Here is a 20,539-nt window from a genome sequence, read left to right as displayed (position 1 = left end):
GATGTCAGAACGAAGGTGGCTTGACGTAATGTGGAGGGTGTCAGCAAGTTGGAAGTATGTTTTAATGGAGAAAGGCTGAAGGAGGTGAACGGCATTTGGGGTCGCACGTGACAGGAAAGGGAGGAGTGGAGGTGGAGGTAAATTGTGGGTTGAGAGAAGCAAACAAATGCCTTGGAGGATTGAAAAAAATTATGAGAAAGAGGCATCGGGGAATGAATGCAAAGAGAAGATTATATGAAGGGGTGATTGTACCTACAATACTGTATGGGGCAGAGAACTAGAAATTAATGGAGGTAGAAAGGAGAAGTTTAAATGTGTTTGAGATGAAGTATGGTAGGACCTACAATATTAGATCGAGAAATGAGATGAATAGGAGAGCGGGGTTGGAAAGGGAGATAGCAGATAAGACTGATGAAATTTTATTGTAATGATTTGGTAACATGGGAAAAAAAAGTGTGGAAAGTAGAAGTTGATTGAAAAAAAAATCAAAATTACACATTAAAAACTCTAGATTTGATTTCCAAATTGAAAATGAAGATAATGAATATGCTCAGATGCTCAGTTTGGATATTCAAAGCCCGGTAATTAAAGCAAAAAACAAAAAAATACTCAGGTTGGACAAAATTGCTTTATTTTGTTTCTCAATTGATTTCGATAGTAAATTAGGTCTACTATTCAGAAGAAAAAAATAGTTTACCCTTGTCTGCTCACTGCTAGTATTATGAATTTGGCCTAATCCAAAATGGCCGCCATTGTGGGTTTCGAATCCCAAAAATAGCGTATCTTCGATACTAATAGGGCTGTAATTACAAACAGAGTGTCAAATCTTATACTTTTGGGGTCAGAGAATTAATTTACAATATTTTTTATACGATTAAGACATGGGCGTAGCCAGATGGGGGGTTTAGGGGGCTGAATTCCGTTGAGTTTTTGGAATTATTTTCCACTTTCTCGCTGACGTGGAGACATGCAAATTCTGGGCCCCCTTAATATAATTTTCTAGCTACGCCCATGGACTGAGATGTGTTCAAACCATGGCTCGGACAAGAGCCCTTCATTGAATTATATAATTGAGTCAAGTGATACAAGGTCAACTATCTACAATCTAGTCATCTTGAACGTACCGTATATTTTTTTTACTTGAACATGATAACAACGAGTCAATAGCGAACAGTTTAATCATCTAGAAACTCTTCATTGTTCGCTCCAGCATTGGTGCATGCAATTCACTTGCAGTGTCCACAAGCCAGTGTGCACGACATTCCGTTCTTGCGACAGGAGCAGGTGTTTTTGTCGCACCTGCCATGGCAGTTGCATTTGACTAGTTTCAGCAAGGATGCTGGAGCTGCTTCTTTTCGCATACTCACTGGCTTGAGCTTCATATTCTGAAGAAACCATCCCCATTTGATTGGATCAAGGATATTTCCTAACCAAGTCTGTACCTGGTGATATACTCGGTAACCGTGATACCTGGCTGCATCACAAGTGGGTGGGAGAGATTCGGGAGGCAGATACACTGATCTGGACGCCACCTTCCTACTGAACATGGCTGCTCTTTCAAGGTCAAGGCTATTTCCAGGCTTACAACTGTACAAGACTTCTAGAGAAGCCTGACTATGCTTGGTGATTTCATCATGGCTTTCATTTGGCATCATGAATGCATCAGCATGGCCCTGGAGTAGGTGACATTTGGCCATTGCTTTGACCTTGCCGATGCTGTATGGCCTCGATGTTGTATCACATCCTGTAACGGCATGTAAGAAGAGCAGTGATGCAGTAAGGCTGGAAGGTAGGTGATCTTGTAGTGTCCGGATGTTGATGACCTTGTTGGTTGTCTGCAGGAAGACGGCATGATGTCTGGAACTGAGATGGTGCAACAGCAGGACTAGCAGGTCTGTGTCATCTCCTACAACAGCCACAGATGTCTTCTTAGCTACAGTACATGCTGTTGACACAATATCATAGTCGGCATCACGAGCACTGTGGTGAAGGTCAACTCCCGCTTTCTCCAGTTCACTGCCAATGAAGTACAGAAACTTTTGTTTGTTCCTGAGGTTCGCAAGAAATGCTTTCTTCGTCATGGTAAGCTGCATTTCTGGCTTGAAATAAATTTCTGCTCCGATGGTCTTTGCGCTAGAACGTCTCTGATGTGTTTCATCCTTGGTAGAGGGACCACTTCCATACCCATCAAATATAACGACAGCATGTCTGCAGTGGTGAAGAATATGCCGCACATACAGACTAGACAGGTTGGCATATGTTGTTTGGTTGGGCCATGGAAGCCGTTGCAAAAGGGCACCACCATCAAGAACATACACTACATCATCTGGATACTGAGTTGCTAAACAGATAGCATGTGCTCAACGCTACCTTCCGCATATACTTGGGACATCGCCTCCTTCGATCCAGAACCAGCCATTAGACCACCAATACAACCCAAGAAGCTCATCTGTATATGGAATCCACCCAGGACGAGGACGATCTGTTGCAGTGGACTGTCTGTAGGCTGTGCATCGATGATCATAAAGGCAATCCACCACAACTGCTGGACGAAGGTGATGACTGGAGTAGTGTTGTACTTACTAGCATGGTCAACAACATATTCCAAAGTGGAGCGTACACAGGTAGGGTCAGACTGTGTGAGATCTATAATTGGTAAAAATATGTCGGAGCTTTTCCCAGGATGTGGGATATTGCGATGCAGCATCTGCATATACCCTGACCACATAGGTTTCGGTTTCTAAAAGTGGAAGGTCACTGTCCACATAATATCAAGGTTGTCATTCTGTATGTCTCGCTGTAATATTTCAATATTGGCATACATGATTTTGGAAAGAACTGCCTTTGGATCTCTTTGTTCCACCAGATTTACTTTCGACAACTGCCTGGCGATCTCCATGTCCACCTTGAGTCGTGGAATTCTCCTGGTTCTCTGGATGGCTGGCGTGAGTGTTGCCATTTCACCCATTACATGGATTGATCCGTGACCATCTAAGGTCCTGGAGGCATGGTCAACATTGTCTGCTTAGTATTGGATAAATGATTGCGCCACTTGTTCTGGGAGATTATCGCCTTGCAATACAGCAGCATTAGTTCTGTACTTATTTGCTTCTGTGTATGAGGAACAGAAGCCAAGTTTGTTGATCATATCAACCAGATCACGGTGACCATACTTGTGTTCCAGTGGCACACTGAGACCAACTTGTAGGGGTGGGAGGAATGAGCGTGGACAAGTGGACTGCATAATTGACTGGCCTATTGAGGCGATATGCAGCTTTGCGTTCCTACTCTTGATAATGCTGCCTAGGAGAGTTCGCAATGAATGAGGTAAGTATGCAACATTTGATTCGACAAAGCCTATGTCTTCTGTTGTAGGATACTCCCGTTTATGATGCTCCATTGACTTTATCTCTGTTTTTATTAATTTCCCAACAATTTCAATGAGTTTGTCCATATCCGAGAGTTCCTTCACTTGACTTGCTCTGTCATGGGCCTCTTGAATGATGGATTTAGCATTGGACGTCAGGGTTACGACATTAGGGCATTGTCTGATGGTAGTAATTGATACCCTTGTCCCATAGTGGTTCTCCAGCTCTCGTTTCAGTTGTTTGGGAGTGAAGACTTCCTCTTCGTTCATTCCACTCTCTCTGAGCATAACTTGGTGCAAGTCTTGCAATGTAATGGTCTCGTCATCATTCTTTTCCAAAGATTCAATTGCATATTGAATAGCAACAAGTTTAGATGTGTTTCTAGGTCGACCCACTTTTCTTCTTTTGGTGGAAGAAGTGCACTCTTCAGACGCAAATTCTGGAGGAGCCTTTCCCTTCATGAACAGGTCCTTACAAGTGTGATGGTACGGGACCTCCTCAGCTGGCAGATCATTTACCACTGAGAGGCGTGAATAGACCCCCAAAGCCCATTCGTCCTCTCTGATATCACAGTGGCTTAGAATGTTCTCTTGAAACCCCAGTGTCATAACACGGCTGTATCTGTAACTAGCTTTAGAAGGATTTTTCTGTGCTAGACATGTTTCCACAGAAGAGGAAGTGAGTTTTGAAATCAAAAATATTTCCCTTAGCTGATCTCAGGTTTGGTTTGATCTCTTCAGATGATACACGCTTTTTGGCATATTTGATAGTTTTTGGATTTGTATGCCTACTTCTACATTGTGAACAAAAATATCATGGTTTTCGTCATAAACCAAATCAGGTACATCTATACTTCTTTGTTTGTTTGTGTTGTTAATGCCAGAACACCCTTTCTCTTTCAATTGCGCATAATCATCCGGCTTGAACAAGTTCATAAGTTCTTTACAGATAACACATGCAATGTCTGCTTAACTGATCTCCTCCACCATAAATATACTGTTATTCCATGCACAAGCTATTTGTGAAAATGAAGAGAAAGCCATTACCAATCTTGAAAAATGTCATAACAGTGAATACATGCTGTGACTTACAAATAAGAAAGAATAGAGTGGAAAATATAACCATTATATCGGACACATTTGAGTATACATGCGATTATCTTCAAATCGGTCACATACAGATGAAAGATACCACTGTAAATGAACTCCTCCACCTAAAAAACATAAGATTAATTACTTTGCTTGCACTTACAATCAAAGTAGTTTGGAAGATACGCGTTTTTTTGGCAATCGGTACCCACAGCGGCGGCCATTTTGGATTTTGGCAAATTTAGAGTACTAGCAGTGAGCAGACAAGGGTAGACTATTTTTTTTTTTCTGAAGAGTAGACCTAATTTACTACCGAAATCAGTTGAGAAGCAAAATAAAGCAATTTTGTCCAACCTCAGTCATTCGCTTACTGGACTATTTACCAATGTGCTCGATCACTCACACACACACACACACACACACACACACACACACACACACACACACACACACACACACACACACACGTACACACACGTACACACACGTACACACACGTACACACACACGTACACACACACGTACACACACACGTACACACACACGTACACACACACGTACACACACGTACACACACACACACACGTACACACACGTACACACACACACACACACACACACACACACACACACACACACACACACACACACACTTACACACACGTACACACACGTACACACACACTTACACACACACGTACACACACACGTACACACACACACACACGTACACACACACACACACGTACACACACGTACACACACGTACACACACGTACACACACGTACACACACACACACACACACATACACGCGCGCGCATACATATATATATATATATATGTGTGTGTGTGTGTGTGTGTGTGTGTGTGTGTGTGTGTGTGTGTGTGTGTGTGTGTGTGTGTGTGTGTGTGTGTGTGTGTGTGTGTGTGTGTGTGTGAGAGAGAGAGAGAGAGAGAGAGTTAGAGAGAGAGAGAGAGAGAGTTAGTTAGAGAGAGAGAGAGTTAGTTAGAGAGAGAGAGTTAGTTAGAGAGAGAGAGAGTTTTAGAGAGAGAGAGAGTTAGTTAGAGAGAGAGTTGGTTAGAGAGAGAGTTAGTTAGAGAGAGAGTTAGAGAGAGAGAGAGAGAGAGAGTTAGAGAGAGAGTTAGTTAGAGAGAGTGAGTGAGAGAGAGTTAGTTAGAGAGAGTTAGTTAGAGAGAGAGTTAGTTAGAGAGAGAGTTAGTTAGAGAGAGAGTAAGGTAGAGAGAGAGTTAGTAAGAGAGAGAGTTAGTAAGAGAGAGAGTTAGTTAGAGAGAGAGTTAGTTAGAGAGAGAGTTAGTTAGAGAGAGAGAGTTAGAGTTAGTTAGTTTTGGGACCACTTTTTCAATAATACACTTTCTATTAATTATGATAACATACTTGGCGTTGGTGATCTTTTTTCTAAGAATAACTCTTTTAATTTATTTCTGAGCGTGTCCATTCTAATCAATACTGCCTCCAAGCGTTCAATTATTCATTTGTCGCTATTCTTGAAAGTTATCACTGTGTTTTCAGTTGATTCCGTGATATGTTGGTGTTGTGTGTTTTTGTGATGTGTGATTTTATTGCTCCGTTTTGTATGTGGCCTTTGTGTGGCCATAATACACTTTCTATAGCACATCATATTCGGCGTTGATCTTTTTCTTTATATTTTCTACTCTTCTACAACAAACATTAACACATAGGCATAAACACCACCTGCTAAATGGAGCAATAAAATCACACATCACACCATCACCTCACGGGATCAAATGAACAGAACAATATTTTCCAAGGAGAATGATAAAAGAAAAACAGTTTTTAGAAACTATATGCCGAAAATTGATATCCCAGAGAATACGAGTATGTGTGGGAATCAGGAGCACTTGCAAAGGATTATAAAGGAGGACCATGTCGACAGGAGACCTTTTGGTCCAGAACTAGGTCGGATGCGAAAAAATAATAATAATGATAATGATAAATAAATGAAAGATAAACAAATGAATAAAATCATAATATTAATGATAAAATAAATAAATAAGAGTGTTCCAGCCCATCTTCGCTTTGGTCGAAGGAATAAATGCATCAGAAAGGGGAACGATTAAGGAGCTCTTGTCCAAAAAACAATTTAGAGGAAATGGAGGCGGTATTGAAAAAATTGGATCTCGCTCGGCTGAGGGCTTTGACCAAGAACCAACAAAGACGAGTAAATACACTTCTACAGCACACACAATGAACGGACCAAGGTAGGAATTTTTTTTTTTTTTTTTTTTTCTTAGGGCACTAAGGATATGCAGCAAATAGTTTCCAGACGAAGAAATTATGCATGTCAAAATCCCTGGGGGATGCAATACGACCAGTAGGTCTAAAAATAACCAGCGAAGCAGGAAAGAAACTTAAAAATCTAATAATGACAAGCCGCGGGCTTCGCCCTTACCGGCGTCGCCGGCCGCGGCGCTCCGTGCTGGGGACCCCGTGTTGGGGTTCTGCCCCGAGGCCAAACCTTAGGGACATTTTTCCCGTTGGAGGCATCAACCCTCTAAGTGCAGAATACACACAAAATCATACCGCAAACAAAACTAACACAACTACATGCACAAACAACTACATAAACTTTTTCTTCTACTGCAATTATTTTCATTTCCAACTTTCTCTCCTACTACATCTTCTCATTTCAGTTTACCAACCACTATAATTATTTCCAATTTCTCTATCTTTCCCTAAGACTAAATATCTCTAATCGCCCGATGGCAGAAACCCTCTTTTATACCTTTTCATTTTCTTGCAGACATTCTTCCCCTCCCACACAAAAACCGATCCCGCGCAAGCGGGTGGTCTTACCCAGCAAATCGCAAACACTCCTCTGAAGAAGCTATTGTAAGCGAAACCGGTCAGGAATAAACTCGATATTCAGATAAAGACCCGTGTTTCCCCCTCCATCTTTCCCATAATTTGTCCCAATGTCTCTACACACAGACACACACACACACACACACACACACACACACACACACACACACACACACACATATATATATATATATATATATATATGTATGAGATAGTGTGTATATGTGTTTTCGCGAACGCGTGTGTGTGATCACTTGTGTGTGTATTTGAGTGTATGTGTGTGCGTGTAAGTGTATGTGCCGTGTGTATTTGCGTGTAAGTGATGTGCCGTATGTGTTTGCGTGTAAGTGTATGTGCCGTGTGGGTCTGTGCGTTAAGAGACAGCTAACATAACAACATGATACATTATTAGCAATTGTAAACACTGTAAACGCAATTGTAATAGGTTTAATAAAGACAAGAGCGCAGACTTCAGTTTGGTACGCTACCTGTTCCTCCGAGGAGTTGACACTTACTAATGCTTGCTCGGAGCTGTGCTTTTGTTAAAAGCAGACTTCATGCTGCAATCCTTCTCCCTCTCCTCCGCCTTCACGCACACACACACACACACACACACACACACACACACAATGTTCATCACAGAAAACGAGGAGTCAATGGCGAGGAGAGTTGTTGCATTTTCTTTCATTTTTTTTATGGACTGGATTTGCTGGAATACTATTTCCAAAATTTCCCTGCGTAGATAAGTTAGACGTGTCAATTCTGGACGTCCGGGCAGAAATGCCGCAAACCCAAGAACCAGGGTGAGCAACGGAGTTAGCTGTTTGTGTTGGTTGCTGGTAACTTGATGATACCAAATACCACTTAACCTTGACTTTCATTTACTCTATCTACACGCGTAATCATGGTGACCCACATCATAGCTCTAATGTCAATCAATTTTTGCCTCCACATTGAACTACACTGAAATTCAATCATCTGCATTTCAAAATCATTCGTCTACCCATGCAAACTGCCTCTGGAAACTTAAGGAATATTGCAGTCTCTATTAATTCACAGGAAAATTGACCGTCAGGAAAGTTGACCGTGAGGGAAATTTAACGCAAAGAGTTTTGTAAAGAAAGGTATGATAATACAAGAAGAAAAGATAATGAAATATGATAAATACTTTCAAAACAATAATGGCAACCTTTTTATTAATTCATCTTGATGATTCTTTATATATATATATATATATATATATATATATATATATATTATATATATATATGTGTGTATATACATATATATACATATATATATATATACATATACATATATATATATATTATATATATACATATATATATATACATATATACATATATATATATACATATATATATTATATATATACATATATATACATATATATACATATATATATATATATATACATGTGTATATATATATATATTATATATATATATATACATATATATTATATATATACACATATACATATATATATACATATATACATATATATATACATATATATATATATATATATATATATATATATATATATATATACGGTATATTACAATTCCATGAATGTATATGTGGTACTGTTATAAAAACAATAATATTTTAGTCATACTTTTTAAAACCATAAAATATGGAAATTTCATTTGAATTTATCTAACAATGCATAATAAAAGAATGCAAAATACAATACCGACAATGTAAGCATTTAAATTTTGTGTTAGCTATGATCCAGTAATATAATCTTTTCATCCCTTTTTAGGTGCACGTCCAATCTTGACAACTGTTAACCACTCCTAATTCTTTATAAATTCAATTTTCTTTTCCCAAATATTGGGATAAGAGACATCATTTGCTCCTCAAAAGCCCATGTTATGCTTCTACATTGTTATTAGTTTTTAGCGTGTTACCCAAGGTAGAATTGTAAACATTCCACATTTCACGAGAGAACTTAGGGAGGCAGCAATTAAGACTCTTGTCTGGTGTCCCTATCAATGTATCTTCAAAATATTCAATAACAGCTTGAGATTCAGTGCTTTATATGCGTCGACTACTCTTTGCACTGGCACTGGCATCCAAAATCCGAAAGTTTATATCACTTGTGCCGAGAGAATTCGTAGACTTGTTTTAAATTACAACGAAGATGATTGTGTCACTGAATATTTGAGAGGACTAGCTCATAATTTTAGTATTTAAACTTTTAATCATCCAGGAGGTGCTCAGATGAGAGGGAGGGTGGGAGGGGTGTGGAGTGTATTTAGGGATGAAATGGGTGGGAGTGTTTTTATGCCTTTCCCTTTTTGGCTACCTCCCTTGGAAGGGGGAAAAAGCCTTGGTATATGTATGTATGTATGTAAACTTTTAATGATAATAGCAAAAAATCTAAATGCTTACATTGTCGGTATATTTTGCACCCTTGTATTATGTATTACTAGATACATTCTTAGGACATTTCTTTATTTCTCTTATTTTTCATGGTTTGAAAACGTACAACTAAAATATTATTGTTTTTTTTTAATAATGATTTGAAATATACGGTATATATATGACATTAGAATAAGGACTGTGAATGGATAAAGGTTTGCCATTATTGTTTTGAAAATACTTATCATATTTCGTTAATTAGTTTTTCTTGTATTATCATATCCTTCTTTACAAAACGCTTTGCGTTGAACTTTCGTGGCGGTCAACTTTCCTGACGGTCGATTCTCACCACTTCCCTACAGTGAACCGATGCCGGTGAATTTTCGGATAATCGAATGGGAGTAACTAACTCCCGCCAAACGAATCGGATAATTGCAACAAATTGCCGAAAATTTAAAGCGATTTGCGATTAATCCAGATCGACATCGTCTTTTTTTTTTTTTTTTTGTAATCGCTAATCGGACTTTGTTTTTTTTTTTTTCAAATTGTGCCCACCTCTGATTGTATTATGTATCATATTAAGCCTGGTAACTTTGGCAGATAAATAACTCACTATGCACAACAATTCAACATCTGGAAAGAAACTAAATCAAAATAAATGGAAATGCAATCATATATTAGTCATGCATTTCTATTTCATAATTGCTTTACACATCAATTTGCATATATCAACAACAACAAATTATGTTTGTCTTTATATTTTGAGTGCTAGTTTGATTTTCCATGATGCACTGCATTATTACATACATAAAAACCTTAATTGAAACTTATAGATACCACTAAAGGTATCTGAAGCCCCAATTCGGTAGTTTGATATAAATTTTAAGCTCATTTTTGGTCCATTTCAGACTTTATTACCCACCAATATGATTCATGTTGGTATTTTGGGCTTGTTGGTACAGCATCTTGGTCTCTCAGGATTTTGGTATTTGAGATAATAGGTGTCGAGATTATGACATTCGGAAGTCTGTCTGGTCCTGATCAAATCCATTGCCTAGAGAAGAGGTTTTCCGCTTGGGGAGCATGACAAGAATCTAGGGGTTGCCTGCTTTTACAAACTATACATTTCTATATACCGTGAAGAATCTGAATGTAAGTTAAGCACATCACAAAAATCTATCAAATGTAAGATAATTATGGTTGTACATACATACCTATACCAAGGGCTATTTCCCCCTTACAAGGGAGGTAGCCAAAGTCAAAGGCATAAATCCACTCCCAACCATTCCATCTCCACATACTCCACTCCAATTCAACAACCCTCCCTTCCTCCCTCTTTTCTCGGCTCCTCCTGGATAACGGGTCATCCCTGCATCTCGCACACTACCCTGGGTTAGAAGCAATGTAGCATGGCACAGCACATCCACAACAAGGCCGCTTCATTTAATCGGCGAGCCCCCCCCCCTCTGTACCCTCATGCAGAAAAAGAGAAGACAGGGAGAAATCCCTTCAAGCTGTGTCAAAATATCATTCACACAAACTCCCTCACCCCTCATCCCCAACCTACTCCCTTCCACGGCATTATCCATACACAACCATTCTCCACTCACCCCCTGTCTTCTGTATTCTTACTTCCTTTCTCAACACATTCCCCTCTTTCCCAGTGCCCCTTTTACCCCATCCATCCATCTCATCCTTGGTTGCCCCCTCATGTTCACTCTCTCCATCTCTGCCTTCTACACCTCTTTTACTAATTTTTCTTCACTCATTTTTTCCATGTGTCCAAACCATCCCAATACTCTTTCATCAACCCTATTTCCCAACTCCCTTTCCACCCCAGCTCTCCTCCTCACCTCCTTGTTTCTCACTCTATCCAACCTAGTAACCCCTACCATACCTTCCAGGCATTTCATCTCAAACATATTTAAACTCTTCCTCTCTAAAGTTCCATGTTTCTGCCCCATACAGTGCTGTCAGCACAATCACCCCTTCATACAATTTCCTTTTAGTATCCATTACCAAATGTATATTCCTCTCTATACCTTTTAATCCACCAAGGCATTTACTTGCTTCTCTCAATCTACATTCTACCTCCACCTCCACTCCTCCCTTTTCCACCACATTCTCGCCCAAGTATCTAAAGCTATCCACTTCCTCCTGTCTTTCTCCCTTATTGCACACTTCTAATTTGCTGCCACGTTTTCCTCTTGTACATCTCATCACCTTACATTTACCCATATTTATCTTCAACTTCCTTCTTTCGCATACCTTCTCAAACTGTCAATTACTTCCTTAGTCCCTCCTCTGATTTTGCTACAAGCAAAGTGTAATCAGCAAACTACAACTGGCTCATCTCCCATTTTTCTCCATTTTCTTTAACCATCTCCAATCCCCGATCCATTACCTGCATTTACCTCTCATACCATCCCAACTACATATAAGTTGAACAGCCATGGTCACATGACACATCCCTGGTGAAGTTCCACCTTTACCTCAAACCACCCACTCTTTTCATTTCTAATTCTCACACAGGCTCTTGTAACAATTCTTGACTGCTCGTAACAGCTTTCCTTCTATCCCATGTATCTGCAATACCTCCCACAGTGCCTTCCTGTCTACCCTGTCATATGCCTTTTCCAAATATATTATTACTTTTTCATAAAGCTTTCTCGCACATCTGCCTCACCACAAAAATCTGATCCACGCAACCGTTACCTATCCTAAACCTACACTATTCCTCACCAATTACTCCCTTTGTTCCCCTCCTAATCCTCTCAGTCAAGACCCTCCCATAAGCCTTCTCAACTACATTCAACAAAATGATCCCTCTGAAACTACTACACTCACACCTGTCCCCTTTTCCCTTAAGTGAATGACTTGTAGATCAGCTGTAGGAAATATTTCAAAATACACTTACTAAGATGACTTATACTTACATCCCGTGGGACAGACCCCTCCCCCGAATGGCTTGACAAAGAAACCGAATAAAGTATTGCTAAGAAGAAACAGGCTTATAAGAAATACAAGTGCTCGGGTGCACCTAATGACTACCAAAGTTATGTAATAATACATGTATAAAAAAAAACGAAAACGATAATACGAAAGGAACATTACTGATAAATTCAAAGAGAATCCCAAAGAATTCTATAGTTACATGTGAGAGATAAAAATGTTATTAGGAATCATATTGGCCCACTATTATCTGCTGACAGTCAACTTGAATGTTCAAATGAAGGATTGTGTGATATCTTAAACAACTATTTTAGTTCAGTATTCGTAAGCGAAACTCCTCAAAGTCAACCCCAAACTGAAACCTGTGAAAAGTCTAGGGTGAAATTATATTAAGGTCATGCTTTGAAGAATTCGTTTTCTGTAGAATTCAGTACCATAAGTATTTTTTATTAATATTGTCACCCTACTGGAACTTGCATTGTGGAAATATAACATTATTAATACTATTGCGTCTTTCATATCTATGTGTGAATCTATGAATATTAGTACAGTTATTTCATAATTTCTAAATTGTAATACATAAAGCAAATTAGTCGTGGTGCTATTAAATGTGTATTATATCCTTCTTGCATAAAGAATTATGTCCCACTGTCAAGACAGCAGTTTTTTTCACCTATACTCGCGTTTTACTCTCATCAAACTACATGAGTGCCAACCAAACCAAACACATAATTTCGTTGGTTTGTCATCAGATGTGCGGTTGAAAGTTTGAATGGCATGAAATATTAGGCCTAGTCTAGTCTAGTCTAAGTAATTCGGGAGTGAAGCTCCCACGGGCTTTTGATGTGAGCCCGTTTGGAGGGTGATTGTACATATGAGTGTGTGTGGGCCCAACCACACACACACATAAATTCACAAGATGTGCACACGTATATGAACTGCGCATGCACATCTCAGTGAATGCACCCTTCTCAATATAACTGAGTACGGATAATAAATGGTGATATCTAATAGCGTATATGATTGTGAGGAAAAGAGGGGGTGATTCAATGTATGAGTGTGTGTGGCCTTGGTCACACACACTCATACATACATTAGATGTGCATATTAGGCCTAATACCTAGCAGACATTCATAGGCCTGGCACTATCTACCAGGTCCCAGCATGCCCAGCAGGGCTGGTTACTATTTCATTTTGTTGGAAAAAGATTCACACGACCACCAAGGTGACCCCATCCACAGTGCATGGATTGTTCATTTGTTCATGCAAGGAGGAAAATGTAACCACGACATCGAAAAGTTCGTCTACTACCTGGCAATTTTAAGATCATGCAATCTGGAAAAAATCGAGACTGTAAAATGCTAGAAACGTGCATTTTAGTGTCCTAATTTCTAAGTTACATTTTCATGCATGAAATAACAAAAAAATAAAGAAATCTAAAACCTTCTCAGTTCAACTTTAAGTTGCTATAGATCACATACTAGGCCGGCACCATATTGTCTATCGGCATGCTCTTTCTTTGTAAGGTTAAGATTACTGATTACTCAGAACTTGTAACCAATCACATCCCCTTCTTTTCGTTTTCTTTGACCACCAAAGATAAGTTAGAGAAATGTCATTATTCAGGCATGACTATAAATCCCGCAAAAATGTCATGAAAATGTACGCTATTCGTTTATAAAAGAACTTGCATTTTTTTTTCTGATTAAACCGAACGAACAAGAAAAATAACATACAAAAATAAGTTGTGCTAATATTTTTGTCATGCTCGCAATATTATATATTTTCTGCACAAGATATTGGTACGCCCGTAGAGACTATATAAAATATGCAAGTTTGAAGTGAAAATGTCAAGTCGTCGTCGTCGTCGTCGTCGTCGTCGTCGTCGTCGTCGTCGTCGTCGTCGTCGTCGTCGTTGTTGTTGTTGTTGTTGTTGTTTTTGTTTTTGTTTTTGTTGTTGTTGTTGTTGTTCCCTAGACTGTCCTAGCAGTCCCGTCTCCCCAAGGAATGCCAATGTCGAAACGGGGTTTTCCCACAAATCCTTTACGGAGTGTATGTTGTGTTGTTTGCGTGCGTGATTGTGTGTAACACAGTCTTCCATGACGTGTTGAATAGTATGGGGAGAAGATGTCGAGTTGACCAATATGTTTTAAAAATACGACTAAAAATTAGTGGAACTTTCTGTCATGAATTATTAATTATACATATTACACATACACTTCCATCCTTACTTACTCACCTCAATTCCTCTTAATCTCTAGACTCCGTCTCTGCCACACAGTCCCCAAGAATAGAAGTGGTGGATGCTGATGAAAAAGCTTTCAAGTGCAAGTGTTGCATAGATGGGTACATAATACAAGTAATAGTAGGTAATAATACTCGAGAAACGATAGATAATTAAAGAAGGCCGTTCAAATAATAAAAAATGAGACGAGACACTAGTAACCCTGATTAAAGAAATCAGCAGATCAAATGACATTTTATATAATTGGAGAAAAAATACGGGAAAATGGAGGTGGGAGGAACTGCCGATTGATCAGATGTTGGAGAAATAGTAGCCCAGTGTGATCGTTGAGGTTTTTATGGTTGTTAAAAATTACAACTGGAAATCTGAGAGGAGTGCGGTATTCGAAACCCGAAACTACGCGAATGGTACGATGATCAGCGTGATAATCTACGTATATTTGCACAATGTTGCTTCAGATCTTCTGCGGAATCTTCAAAGAATAGTTGTACCCGAGACGTCAGATTATAAACTTGTTATGTTCTCCCTAGTTTTCCCTCTTCCCTATATATATATATATAATATATATATATATATATATATATATATATATATATATATATATATATATATATATATATATACACACACACACACATAGGACATAGGACAGGTGCTACGAAACGCGGGGCCCAATTAGAAAACTGATGGCGGGGCCCTAATCTACAAAAGTAGAAATGTATGTATGTGTTTATATTTTGCGTAGTATGCTCGTCTTTAGAAAATAAATGCTTAATATACAAAAAATGAAAGATGATTACTTTTTATATAAAGTAAGGCAATTACGGACAAACTGCTTATACACAACCACAAAATAAAAATGATATACACAACACCACAGCAAGAAAAAGACATAATAGAAAAAATAGCACAAGACAAAATAGACCTAACCAACCACCCCATAACAAAAATAAAAGAAACCAAATTCAACAATCTCAAACAAGGATATTTCGACCTCCAGAACAAGAACACTGACTACGAACCACACTGGACATGCAACGCCGACTAAACAACAACGACACACTTCCAACCTCAACAACATGGAACAAATACACATTATACAACACAACATAATACAGTGGACATTTGACAGAAGAAACTAGCTTTGTAACATATACAACACAACAACACCAGCCATAATACTTTTAAACTCGATAGATAACCCGACAGACTAAAAATACGCTATTACACAGTACACAAACGTAACGACACCAACCAAACACAAGCAGTCATAGCACGGGTACAGACAAAACCCTCCCTAGGATAAAACCATCTTCCTTAAAAATGTAATAGAGGACAACAAACCCCAGGCTAAAGATACAGTTCATTGGAATAGGTGTGAAATAACAGAGTTCCATGGAATAGGTGTGAAACTACTTAGCAGAGTTTTGTCATGCGTGTTCTCACCTTTCCTAGTATCAGTATAAACATTCCCTATACAAGGAGCATGACTTTCACCAGAAGTTACACTCAAATCTGTAGCCCCGTGGAGATCATCAAATAAGGGAGGGCCCAAGCTATGTGCAGGAGGTTGTGTGTTTACCAAGAAGAGTGCCAATAAGACAAGGATCCGATGGGAATGTTCCCAGAGAAGTGCCCTTTCGTGTAAGGGGAGCGCTCACACAGATTAACAGATGAAGGAAATAGTTGCGACAACACCCCACAGCCATGATCCTTATCCTGCAGCCATAAAGGACACAGCTACTGTTAACCGCTGAAGGCCAGGAAAGCACCCATAAAGGACACAGCTACTGTAAACCGCTGAAGGCCAAGAAAGCAGCCATAAAGGACACAGCTACTGTAAACCGCTGAAGGCCAGGAAACCAGCCATAAAGGACACAGCTACTGTAAACCGCTGAAGGCCAGGAAAGCAGTCATAAAGGACACAGCTACTGTAAACCGCTGAAGGCCAGGAAAGCAGTCATAAAGGACACAGCTACTGTAAACCGCTGAAGGCCAGAAAAGCAGCCATAAAGGACACAGCTACTGTAAACCGCTGAAGGCCAGGAAAACAGTCATAAAGGACACAGCTACTATAAACCGCTGAAGGCCAGGACAGATTGTAGCAGATGCACTTGTCCATCAACCTGTAGAGGTGTGAGCAGCCATAGGGCGTATTGCATCTGTCAAGCATTCTGCCAGACGTCTGCAGAAGGGATGTGTTCCAAAAGATCCTGCTTCTTTGTAAGAACTTAGGATTGTGGGAGAATGGGAGACCACGGGGCCACCAGACAACAGCAGTTTCCTTATTTATGACAATGTCTCATTATCCAACAGGATCATTGTATATGCAACTGATGAGGGGCTCAAACATTTGTGCCGGAACTCAACCTGGTTTACGGATGGCATATTCTCCACAGCTCCCAGGCTATTCCACCAGTTATATGCCATTCGTGCCCCCCTGGAAAACACAGCCATCACATGTGTATATACATTCCTGCTGGGAATTCTCAAGCATCTTATAAAGAATTTCTCCAGGCCATTCTTGATAAGTGTGACCAACTTAGCTTCAACCCAGATATGACAACCATCATCACAGACTTTGAACAGGCCATGACAAATGCTGTGCAGACTGTTTTGGGGCCTCTTGTGACCTCCCGTGGCTGTTTCTACCACCTGACATAAAGTATATGGCGGAAAATATAGAGCCTAGGATTGGTCAATGCATATAGGATTGATGATAGGGTCAAACATTTCTGTGGCATGCTTAACGCACTGGCATTCCCACCTGAGGAAGAGGTCACCACTGGTATGGAGTACCTTATGGAGAACGTTCCTGGTGTGGAGGGACTTGACAGTCTGGTCGGTTACTTTAATGCCACATATGTCTCCGTAGGTTTCCGACGCGTCCAGCCACCTGCTCAACCTGACGGAGATTTACCTCCAGTTCGCATGAGAAGAATCCCACCTTTATTTCCTCCTCGTCTTTGGAATGTTCATCAAGTGACACTGTATGGAAAGGACTGCACCAACAATCTGTGTGAAGCATGGAATCTTGGATTCAAAGAGTTAGTTGGCTATGATCATCCAACCATTTGGAAGGCGATTGACAGCATCAGAAAGGACCAGGCCCTTGCCACAGCTGCACTGTTGAGGGATTCCACTGAGGAGTCTCCAAGGAAACGAGTGAAGCGGGCAACGAAGGTGAGACGGGAGCGGCTGCGAAATCTGTGTGTGGACTTTGTGAGCAGCAGGAAGACCATGGAAGAATTTCTTTGTGGAGTTGGACATTCTATGAGTTGGAAATGAGATATTGATCTGAGAGAGTAATTGTGGAACATGGTCTGATGATATCTTATACATGTGTTTCACCTCTTAGTGCTAAAGATGGCAAATTTAGTGGTTATATACAATTGTGCATATCTGTTGTATGAGGTGCTGTTTTATTATATTTAGATAAAGATACATAAATATAATATCTTGTATTATATATAGTTGCCCTGGGGGGTGTTGTCGGGGGTGGGGTCCAAAAGAAACATACAGAGTTCAGTGGTTCAACTTAGTGCTAGCCCAAGCTATTCAGTCCATGGAGTGTAGGTTTGAACAACTTAAATGCCATGTAAAATTATTTGGGATTCTAAATAACTTTCAAAGTATACAGAAGGTGGAAACAAGGAAACGCACAACAGACTTTAAAGCAGCATCAACAGACACCACAACAAAACAGCACTGATGGAGAGGTAGCTCAGTAAAAACTAAAGACGTTGATGGCTATCTGTTGGCTGAAGAACTCGAAGGTTTGAAAACTTCTTCCCACCAGTATCATTAAGCCTCATGCTCTGTTTGAATACCTGGTAGTAAACAATCTATTTAGAACATTTTCTAACGTTTTGATTGCTTTGAGGATCTACTTAACAATGCCTGTAACAGTCGCATCAAGTGAAAAAAGTTGTTCAGTACTAAAACTAATTAAAAACAATTACGGTGAACAATTTCACAAGAGGAATTAAACAATTTGGCAATGCTATCTATAGAAAATGACATTGCTCAAACAATTGAACTTGAAAATATTTTGAGAGACTTTGCAAATGAAAAAGCAAGAAAAGTCTTTTTCTAAAAGACCTTTGTATAAGCAGTTTGTCTAATTGTGCTACTTTGCATTAAAAGTTAAAATGTTATTATTGTCTTTCAAAAAATTTGTATATTAAGCATTTATTTTTTAAAGACGAGCATAGTACACAAAATATAAACACATACATACATTTCTACTTTTGTAGAGTGGGGACCCCGCCATCAGTTTTCCAACTGGGCCCCGCGTTTCGTAGCACCTGTCCTATATATGCATGTGTTTATATATATATATATATATATATATATATATATATATATATATATATACATACATATACATATACATATACATATATATATATATATATATATATATATATATATATATGACGTAAGCGGAATAGGAAACACAGGAGTCTTAGTCTTGAGTTTATTCCTGACTAGTTTCGCAGGTATGCGAAACTAGTCAGGAATAAACTCAAGACTAAGACTCCTGTGTTTCCTATTCCGCTTACGTCAACCTGTCAGAATGTCTCTCTCTCTCTATATATATATATATATACACATATATATATATATATATATATATATATATATATATATATGTATATGTATGTATGTATATGTGTATGTATGTTTATATATATATATATATATATATATGTATATACATATATACATATATATATATATGTATATAGATATATATGTATATATAAATTTACTGCCAAAATATACTAGTATATATATATATATATATACATATTATATATATATATATATACATACATACATACATACACATACATACATACATACATACATACATACATACATACATACATACATACATACATACATACATACATATATATATATATATATATATATATATATATATATATATATATATATTTTGGGAATGGTGGTGGGGGAAACACGGGTCTTTATCTGATTATCGATTTTATTCCTGACCGGTTTCGTTTACAATAGCTTCTTCAGAGGAGTGTTCTCCTGAAGAAGATATTTTAAACGAAACCGGTCAGGAATAAACTCGATAATCAGATAAAGACCCGTGTTTCCCCCTCCACCTTTCCCATAATTTGTCCTAATGTCTCTCTCTCTCTCTCTCTCTCTCTCTATATATATATATATATATATATATATATATATATATATATATATATAAAGCTAATACATATAATGCTATTTTGTGTTATTTCAGTTTACTCTTGAAAATGTCTATTAAACGAAACGTTGAGCTCAAATGATAAAAAGAAATGGAAGAATACAGTGATCTATTTTCAGTTCACCCGGTTAATGGCAAAAAACTCTGATCAGGAACATCGAGATACAAGAAAAAACTGAACAACTACAACAATGCTGTCGTTTTTAACTCCACTTGCATTACCGAAAACCTGCTCCCTTCTTTTACAAATTTACGACTCCACGACCGAGCAGTACAGGGCCACAAGCGACCACTTTATGGCAGGAAATTACCATCGAAACTGTCAATATAAAACTCCCCTTGCCATACTACTAGAATGACAAATTTACGTAATGCCCCACAACGCCAACCTGTTTTCAAACAACAATGA

The sequence above is a fragment of the Oratosquilla oratoria genome, chromosome 37, assembly GCF_046742065.1.
Source record: "Oratosquilla oratoria isolate Oo_2021 chromosome 37, ASM4674206v1, whole genome shotgun sequence".
In the NCBI taxonomy this organism is placed as follows: Eukaryota; Metazoa; Arthropoda; class Malacostraca; order Stomatopoda; family Squillidae; genus Oratosquilla; species Oratosquilla oratoria.
The sequence above is the reverse complement of the archived record's forward strand: the minus strand, read 5'-3'. Positions refer to the sequence as shown.